This window comes from Macrotis lagotis, chromosome X (genome assembly GCF_037893015.1).
Source record: "Macrotis lagotis isolate mMagLag1 chromosome X, bilby.v1.9.chrom.fasta, whole genome shotgun sequence".
NCBI classification, from domain to species: Eukaryota; Metazoa; Chordata; class Mammalia; order Peramelemorphia; family Peramelidae; genus Macrotis; species Macrotis lagotis.
In genome coordinates, this window is record NC_133666.1 from 285736892 (window position 1) to 285747804 (window position 10913).

Genomic DNA, 10913 nt, shown 5'->3' on the forward strand with positions numbered 1-10913 from the left:
ATGTAGGTTTATGAAGTAGATGTCATTTAAGTCTGACTAGCCTTGACACTTGAAAGTGCTAGGGGTAAGTTAAACAAATAACTTAAAAAACTGTTCAAAGATGAAAAGGAGGGGGTGGCTAGGTGGTGCAGTGGATAGAGCACAGGCCCTGGAGTCAGGAGTACCTGAGTTCAAATTTGGCCTCAGACACTTAATAATTACCTAGTTGTGTGGCCTTGGGCAAACCACTTAACCCCAATGCCTTGCAAAAACCTTAAAAAAAAAAAAAGAAGAAACAATAAACAGGTATAAAAGGAATTTCCTGGGAAAATCACATCAAAGAGAATACAAATGATACATTTTAAATTTGTTTAATGAGATTTGCTCTCTAAAAGAGTTGTATGCATGAACAAAGATGGAAGAACCTGAGCTATGTTTAATTAGAATGTATATTTTTGTTTATAAAAACTAGATAATCTATAGGGGACAGATAGCACTCTAATCCAACATGTTATTTTTGTTAAGATAGTTTAATACTTCTTTGTTTCTAGTACCACTTTCAGTGAAGAAAAGGGAATGACATTTATTGGGAATCAATATTTATTGTACATTTTGAATGAGTAAAACTTTGTACAGTTATAAGACCTATATTAGATGTGTTGTATGCCCTATGTCTATAATTGTCATCCTGTTAATGAGACAGCTATCCCCATCTGGAGAAGGTACTGCTCATACTCTGGTGTCAATACAAGAGGGAACAGTCAGCTTTCAGGCTGCATTTAGGAGCCCAAGATGTTGATTCACTCTTCCTTGCATATTTTAACATTTGTTCATGCTACAGGGAACACCAAATTGTTTCCTTCCCTAAACAAATAACTACAACCACTCAAAAAACCTACAATACAAAAAAACTTCCTACCTAACTGCAATAAACTAGAGAGGCCACAGGCTAGGTTGTCACATATTAACTAACTAGCAAAGTCTTTCCCTCATGTCCCTTGTACCATTCATTACACATGGCTGGTAGGCTTCCTGAGGCCAGAGAACTTAAATTGATGCTTGATGCTTTGGTCCTGTAGATTAGTATAGCTTCAGGCCTACAGTTGACCAGCTCCTCTCACAGCTCTGTGAAACTTGGGGGAAAAGATTGCAGCTCTTTCATACCCTCAGACAAAATAATCACACCTGAGACACACTTCAGTACCCCATGAGAGGAAAGAGCTTCCTTAGGCTCGTGACACCAGGACTTCAGTCTGTTTAAGATGTACTCATTTTATTTATTCTGCTACTTCTACATTTTTGTTGGATTGGGCTAGTTATAAGAATGCCCACTGGATTCAAAATAATGAAGTAATGAAGATTTTCAAAATTGACTTAAAGAAAATGAAATCATTCCTTACTCCATGATAAAAGGAACTGAGTCTTAGCCAAATTCAGTACCTCTCCCAGCATTTAAAAAGTGTTCTATATACCATTTGGTACTCTGATAAATTTTGTTGAATGAATTCATAAAGGAATTCAACAGAGGTCAGATGTGTAGAAAGGCAAGCAGCAGCTGGTACAGTAGATTTAAGACTGGGTCCACTTAACCTATGTGTCTCAGTTTCTTGTTCTATAAAATGGGCATAATAATAACCTCTATTGCCTATGGTTGTTGTGAGAATAAAATGAGATAATACTTGTATTTTGCAAGCCTTAAATAGCTATATAAATGTTGGCTATTTTTATAGGGGATGTGATCTTTAAAAAAAGCAAACATTTCAATATACATGAAACAATAGTAGTAAACATCTTTAAACAGAAATCATAACATGATAAATGAGGTAAATATGATATATGGAAAAGAGAATGAGGCAGATGATTTCATGCAGCTCTACCTTACTTAAATCCAATTTACCCACATAACAAAAGACATCACAGATAACCACTCCTCGAAGTCTTGTGGCAACAGGCAAGTGATGAAGCAGCAAGTATAGAAACACTGGGAGCTGTAGCCACAAACCTGCACATAGGTGGCCTAGGTCATAGGATTTTTTCCCCACTGAAAGCAGCAGTAAGATTAAGCAACCTGTTGAGTGACTGAGCAGCCCTTTTAAGGATTATACTATTCACCTCCTGATGTGAGGAAGGGTCTAGAAAAGGTGTCCTAAAAATTGTCTGCTTACCCAACCCTGGCCTGATTACTGCAGCATGTGGGGATCCCAAAGTTTGGTCCAGACACATACAAAAAAAAAATCTACAAAAACTTCTTCAAAGAAGATCCCATTTACCATCAGTACATGGAACATATACACACTTATAGACAACAGAAGATCTAACAGACCTGAAAGACAAACAGCTCTTGTTGCAAGAGAACTCAGCAAGTATCATATCCAAAAAGCAGCCCCAAGTGAAACAAAGCTGGCAATTGAAGTCCAGCTTGCTGAAGTCAGAGTTGGATACACGTTTTTCTGGAGTGGCCACAGTGAAGGGGCATGCCATGAAGCTGGGATAGATTTTGCAACAAAAACTAATCTAGTAAACATTCATGCCACCATTATCAGTACCTATGCTCCCACCATGATGAATGCTGATGAAATTAAAGAAAAATTTTATGAATATCTGGAGACCTTATCATCAATATATGAAAAGAAGACAAGCTTATAATTCTGAGTGATTTTAATGCTAGAGTAGGCTCAGATTACCAGACATAGCAGGGAGTCCTTGGGAGGAATAGAGTTGGAAATAGCAACAGCAATGATCATCTAATATTGAAGACTTTTCATCTCATGACCTTCTCATCACAAACATTGACTTCCTTTTACTTAAATGCAATAAAACTTCCTGGATGCACCCTTGTAGCACATATTGGCAAATATTGTGATAATAAGGAGAAGAGACAGACAGGATGTAAGAGTAACAGAGGTAATGCACTGGACTGATCACAGACTCATCTCCTCTAAGTTAAATATTCACATTCTACCGAAGTGGCAACCCCAAGGCAAAATGAATACCAGAAGAATTAATGTCAAAAGATTGGAGTATCTCTCTGAGCAGGGAACAGTTTGTTGCTAACTTGGAGGGAAAACTGAGCTAACACAAAGTTGGCAACAGTGGAGCAGAAAAAGAGTGGGAAACTTTCAGAGATGTGGTATACAGTACCACATTTGCTCATCTGGGCCAGAACACTCACAAACATCAAGAGTGGTTTGATAAAAATGATGGGGAAATACAGAAGAGTTGCTAAATGAAAAATATCAAAGCACAAGTGTAGCTTAAAGAAATGCTGGAGCCTTGGTTGAGTAAGAAGGCAGATTAAATTCAATTTCTTGTAGACAGTAACAAACCAATGCTTTTATGATATCTTGATGGCCATCTATGGGCCAAAGACATATGGTGCATCTCAACTACTTAGTGCTGATGGATTTACATTGATTAACACTAGGGACATGATTCCAGAGAGATGGTCTGAATACTTCCGTAGCATTCTTAACAGACCATAATCAATCAATGCAGAAGCCATTGACCATTTACCTCAAGTTGAATTCTATCCATCCCTAGCTGAAGTTCCAACTGAAGAAGAAGAGGTTTTGAATATTATTAGACTCAAGTGGCAAGGCACCTGGTACTGATTCTATTCCAGTTGAGATCTACAAAATGGGAGGGGGTCCAATGATCATCCTAAAACTGACTGAAATTTTCCAGGTTATATAGCATGAAGAGGTTATCTCCCAAGAATTCAAGGATGACTCCATTGTCCATCTCTATAAAGGTAAAGGGAATAGATTGTCCTGTGACAATCATAGGGGCATTTCACTCTTAGTAATTGCTGGCAAGACTCTTGCCAGAGTCCTTCTCAATAGCTGACCCTTCACCTGGAAGATGGTTACCTCCCTGAGATCCAATGTGGCTTCAGAAAGGGTAGAGGAATAGTTGATATGGTGTTTGCTGCCCAACAATTCCAGGAAAAATGCCAGGAATAGAAAAGAGATTCAACATTTATACAACATTTATAGATCTGACCAAGGTCTTTGATACTGTCATTCAAGAGGCATTATGGAAAATTATGTCAAAATTTGGTTGCCTGGAGAAGTCAATATTGTCTGTCAATTCCATGATGGCGTTCATCCCCAGGTTCTGGATAGTGGTTGATGCTCTCAAGATTTCCCAGTCACCAATGGAGTGAAATAAGGATGTGTCCTTGCTCCCATACTTTTAGCATGATGTTTTCATGCTAAATGCCTTCACTGAGGATGAATATGGCCTCAAGGTCAGCTACCATACTGATAGCAAATTCTTCAACTTGAAAAGGTTCCATGTCAAGACCAAAGTGGAGGGAGTGCTGGTGCATGATCTTCTCTTTGTAAATGATTGTATACTCAATATAGCCTCTGAAGCTAAGATGCAACAAAGTATTGATCGATTCTCTGCTGCTTGTGCTAATTTTAGTCTAATCATTAATATCAAGAAAACATAGATGTTCCATGAGTCAGCACCACACCATCCATATGTGGAACCATCAATTACAGTAAATGGAGAAGTTTTGAGTACTGTGAACAAGTTCACCTACCTTGGCAATGTCCTTTACAGGGAGGTACACATTGACAATGAAGTTAACACATGCATTTCCCAGTGCTATCTCAGAATTTGAAGAGGCACCGAAAGAAAGTGTGAGACAGAAGAGGTTATTAGACTGACTACCAAACTGAAGAAGCCCAATTCATGGGCTTGTCATGGCATCACCTCCCTGATGTCATCATGGTCTTCTTAGAAAATGAAGGACAAACATTATTATTATTATCTCTCCCCAACTCTCTCACTTCCCATCAAACTATCCATCCTTTTAAAGACAGGCACACACTTTTATATTCTGTTCCTCCTCATCCCCTTCAAATTACTGTCAGTTGTGTCATTAATATGATAGGTATAATGCTTGTCTAGCTGACTTCTTTTATTGTTCAAATGAGAAAAGTGATTCATTAGGGATCATACAGTTGTCTAGTAATCAAACAGAACTTAGCCTTTTGTTATCATTTCAGGATGCAGGGCAATCAGGGTTAAGTGACCCATCCAAGGTCACACAGCTAGTAAGTGGCAAGTATCTGAGCTTGGATTTGAACTTCTGTCCTGCAGAATCCAAGAACAGTTCTCTATCCACTGTGTCATCCAGCTGACTTGGCGGGATAAGAAATGACTAAGACAAGAATAATCTGACTTCAGATAAATAGTATAAACAAGCCTAGCCTCAAGAAGGAATGTGTTCACCTTTATTTTTTTTCTTGGGGCAGCTAGGTGGCACAGGGGATGAAGTACTATATCTGGAGTAAGGAAGAACTGAGTTTGTATATGATCTTAGTCATCTACTAATTGTGTGACTCTGAGCAAGTCACTTAACCCTGTTTGTCTCAGTTTCCTTATCTGTAAAATGAACTGGCAAAGGAAATGGCAAACCCTCTAATATCTTTGCCCAGAAAACCCCAAATAGGGTCATGAAGAATAGGACATCATTGAACAAGTATAATTTATTCCCTTTAATGAAAAAGTTTTCACATTGTAATGAGGGTCTTACAAGTACCTTCAAATTCTTTGTTTTATAATCTTTATTGCAAATGGAAGAAACTTCATTTTAATATCATTTATTTAATAATCATTTAATAAATCAAACAAGTGGTATTTGAGCATTTGCTAGGCCTTGTGGAACAAAGATGTCAAACACTACCTGGGTGGCATGAAGGGAATATAGTCAAACTTAATTAAAATGTAACTGAAAAATATTTAACAAAATAAATAAAAATAAAGCAAAACATTGATAATTTTAATATGTGATTTTCTAAATCAATATGTAGTCCACAGAGATACTTATTAACAGTTTAGTGGTCCCCATATCTATTTGAGCTTGACACTATTGATGGAGAGGTTACAAAGGAGTGTCATTGTCCCTGTAAACAAGAAAATTGCAATCTAAGTGAAGAAACAAACTATAGGCAAATGAAAAGTTAAATAAACAGCAATATAAGATTTAAACAGCATTCAAGATAATAACTGAAGAAATTCACATTTACATGCTCTAACACACACCAATGATGGTGACAATATATTATTGTATACTTATGGTTATTAGATCACAGGATGGTAAAATCTAGAGGTCCTTCATTGAAGGGAAGGAGGAAAACTCAGAGAGATTAAGTGATTTGCTGCAAGTCATAGGAGAAGGTAATCACAGATTTGGGAATGAAATCCAGATTCTTTGACTAAAGGCTAGGTCTCTTACCGCTCTGTTTGCATGTGATAGCCTTTACTGGACTATAAATTCCATGAAGGCAGGGACCATATTATAGCTAAACTTTATATCAGTGGCTAATAAAGTACCCTGTACACAGTATACTTTAAATAATTAATTGCCTGTTCATTCAATTGTTCATTGTTCATTACATTAATTGTGGTGCAGTAATTACCAAGAAAACTGAGGAAAGTGATCACTCAGTCAAATATTGGGGAAGAAAATGGATTTTCAGTTGCCTGGCTATTAAATGAGAGTACAGAAGGAGAGTTATAGTTTAACACAATTCTAAAATCTGTCCTTTCACCTCTCTTATTTTCTGAGTTTTCATACAGTATTCTCTCTGCAAATGTCTCTACCCTGGCTTATTATTTGCTGTCTACCCCCACTAAATTGTAAGACATTTGAGGGTAGGAACTCTTTTGTCTTTTTTTTTAATTCCCAATGCTCAGATAGTGACTGACTCAAAATGTGCTTAATAAGTGTTTAGAAACAAAATGTCAGGTAAACTACACTTGCCCCATAATCATAGAACTATTCTGGTATCCATATTTCTCCAATTATTGACTTAAAATTTCTCCAATTAGTCAATTTTCATACATAAATTACTGAAGCATAGTATATGTGTTTATATGTGTATGTATGTATGTGTGTTGTATATAATATATACAGGTGTGTATTAGGTATTTTTAGCCATAGGGATTGATTGATGATAGAAGACAAGAGTGAAGGAGTCAAAGATGACACTAAGATTTCAGATCTAAGAGAATGAGACAATCATGGTGTCATTAACATAAATGATTAATAAATAGTGTCACTGAGCATCCCTGGTACTCATTTGGCTACAGTGAGGCTGCAGATGGTGATAACTGCTTGGAAAGGGACTGCTGATAAGGTGTCTGTACCATCCTCTTCATAGATATAGACCCTCTTCATCATAACAGTATCATGATAGCCCTTGGCATCACGGAAGTAGAACTGAAAAAGACTATCTTGCCCAATTTGAAGAATTTGGTTAAATGACTTACCTAATACCACACAAAGATCATCAGAAGTGAGCTTTATAACCAGATTCTCTGACTCCAGAGCCATTGTTCTTGCCACTTTTCCGTGTTCCTCAGGTATAAGTCAGGGCTATATGAATGAGCAGATGGATTCCATCAGTTTAGTGGTCATAATTACACGGAGGTTGCCTAATATATTCATGATGAATCTGGGCAACATTTTTCATGAAGTTCTCTGGCAGAACCCTAGAATGAAAGCACAGTCTTTAGTATGGAAAAAACTGTTCCTTTCTTCTTTGAAATATGCTATGTGCTGTGCCCAGGGTCAGGGGTTCGGGTCACTGTCTTAGAACAATTATCTTGTCATTTTGATTTCTCAAAGTGTCATAGGAGTTTCATTTTGCTAGACTTTTGAATTTAAATCAATGATGTGTGAAGGTAATTCAGGGGGAAGGAGAAAAAGAAGACTTTTGTTTCAATGTCACCAGTCATTTGATAATCTCTGCAGCGCCTAGGTTCATAAACCAATAAGCTTCTATGTGTCAGATACCGTGTTAAGTGTAAGAGATACAAAGAAACAAAAACAGCCTGGCTTCCAGAAACTTGCATTGTGATGGAAGAGGCAATATGAAAAAGACTACCTATATACATACATATATATGTAGTTACCACATATATATATATATATATGTGTGTAGTTACCATATATACATATATGTGTGTGTGTGTGTGTGTGTGTGTGTGTGTGTGTGTGTGTGTGGTAATATTATAGGGAAGTCTCTAGCCTTGAGGGAAACAAAGAAAAGCTTCCTTGTAGAGAAACTGAGATTTAACTGAGACTTAAGGGAAGCCAGGAAGTCAGGAGGAAGAGACAAAGAAGGGATTCAGTCCAGGAAGAGGGGACAGACAGTGAAAATGCATTAAAGTAAAAAATGGTCAAAGGATACGCAAAGGCAATTTACAGATGAGGAGATCAAAGCAATCCATAGCCATATGAAAGATTGCTCTAAATCATTAATTATTAGAGAAATGCAAATTAAAGCTTCTCTGAGATGCCACCTCATACCTCTCAGATTAGCCACTATGACCAGAAAGGATAATGATAATTGTTGGAAGGGTTGTGGGAAATCTGGGACACTATTACACAGTTGGTGGAGCTGTGAACTCATACAACCTTTCTGGAGAGCGATTTGGAACTACACCCAAAGGGCAACAAAAATGAGCATACCCTTTGATCCAGCAATACCACTACTGGGTCTATACCCTGAAGAGATGATGAAAAATGGTAAAAAACATCACTTGTACAAAAATATTTATAGCAGCCCTGTTTGTGGTGGCAAAGAATTGGAAATCAAGTAAATGTCTTTCAATTGGGGCATGGCTTAGAAAACTGTGGTATATGTATGTCATGGAACACTATTGTTTTATTAGAAACCAGGAGGGATGGGATTTCAGGGAAGCCTGGAGGGATTTGCATGAACTGATGCTGAGTGAGATGAGCAGAACCAGAAGAACATTGTACACCCTAACAGCAATATGGGGGTGATGTTCAACCTTGAAGGACTCAATAATTCCATCAGTGCAACAATCAGGGACAATTTTGGGCTGTCTGCAATGGAGAATACCTTCTGTATCCAGATAAAGAATCGTGGAGTTTGAACAAAGTTCAAGGACTATTCCCATTAATTTAGGAAAAAAACAGATATCTTATTGTCTGATCTTGTTATCACTTTTTGTCTCTTCCTTAAGGATATGATTTCTCTCTCATCACACTCAATTTGTATCAATGTACAACATGGAAACAAAGTAAAGACTGACAGATTGCTTTCCGTGGGGGGTGGAGTGGGGGAGGGAAGTAAGATGGGGGGAAATTGTAAAACTCAAATAATATCTTTAATAAAAAAAAGAAAGAAGACATATGAAGAAATATGCTATCTCTATCCAGAGAAAGAATTGATAAATAGAAGCATAAATAAAATAATTATATTAATATATAGTATATTAATATATTATATTAAATATATATTCTTATATATATACATTCTACAATTATTTAACTTTAATACATAAATTACTGAAGCATGATATATATGTGTGATCTATTTATATATAATAATATAACAATATATATTTAATATAAATAAATAAGAAATTATATATATATATTTATAAATGCATTAAAGTCAGGAGGTGGAGTGGTTTCTGCAGGAAAGGAGCCTAGTGTCAAATCACAGAGTTCAGAAACTCAAGTTTAAGATAGAGGCAATCTGAAAACTCAGCTACACTCAAGAATAAGTAAAAGTTTAATGGGGAAGAAGCAGATCATTGTAGAAATAGAAAAGTAAAGATGAGTAGCAAATTTTTGCCAAAGGTGAGGTGTGGTGGGTTGGGATTATGAGCTCTTTATTTTTATACATGTTGAATTTGAGATGATTCCTGGGAATTCAATAGGCATAAAGAGATGTGGGACTAGAGTATAGAAGAAAGATGAGAATAAGAGTTATCCCTCTAAAGGAGATAGTTGAATCCACTGAAGTAGAGAGGAGGTCACCAAGGGAAAGAATATAGAGAATAGTGACCTTTAATATTTCCAATCAGCCTCCCTGAAGATAGACTAGTGTACAATCAAGACAGATTCGTGCAGAGAAAGAAGGTTTGACTCAGAGTCAAGATTTCAAATTCTTGTAACTTATAATCTCTCAGCATCAATTTCCTCATCTGTAAATATTGATAACAACAGCATCTACTTTAGAAGGCCCATCTAAGGATAAAATATCTTTAAATATTTTGCAAACCTCAAAATCCTAAATAAGTGTCTACTACTCTTATTCTCTCCACATTGGCCCATAATGTATAGACTTAAATATTAAATTCACACTCTATATTAGTTACGATTCATTTCTGAAAATTTAGAGGAAGCTAGTTAGTTTAGTAGATAAAGACCTGAGACTGGAGTCAGGAAGATCTAAGTTCAAATCTGGCCTCAGATACTAACTGTGTGACCCTGGACAAATCATTTAAGCACAGGTTACCTTAGTTTTCTCATATGTAAAATGAAGATAATAATAACCCTGCCTCCCAGGGTTGCTGTGAAGATCAAATGAGATAACAGTTGGACAGTGCTTAAAACAATTACTAAGTGTTTATTCCATTCCCCCTTCAAATAAATGAATCTAAACAAAGAAAATTATCTGGAATGATTACTGGCTAAAGCAGTAAGAGGGTCCCTGAAGTGGGAGGGGGACATCTGCATTTGGATCTGGATCAGCTCAGGCTAATTCCTGGGAATCTCTGCAAATTGAACAACACAAAAGAGCAATAAGCCTTAATAAGCCAGATAAATAAAGGTATAATCATAGTGCAAGACAAGGCATTCATTGAACCCCAGTCACACAATACACAGGGCATGAAGAGTGTCTCAGCTTCATCAGCTGTCCCCATGAAGTCAGAGAGGCAGTGAAATAACCTGCCTGAGTGATCCCAAGATACTAGATCAGGTTCACCAGGCAGACACATGCCACAATATGTGACTGCTGATGAATATTTGCAAGGCATTTAGTTGCCCATGTATGACCTTCACCTTGGCAAATTAGCAGAGAGATACGTCGTCATTTAGCTGAATAGCTGCCATTTAGCACCAAGTTCTGGTTTTCTCACTTACTAGTGGCCAA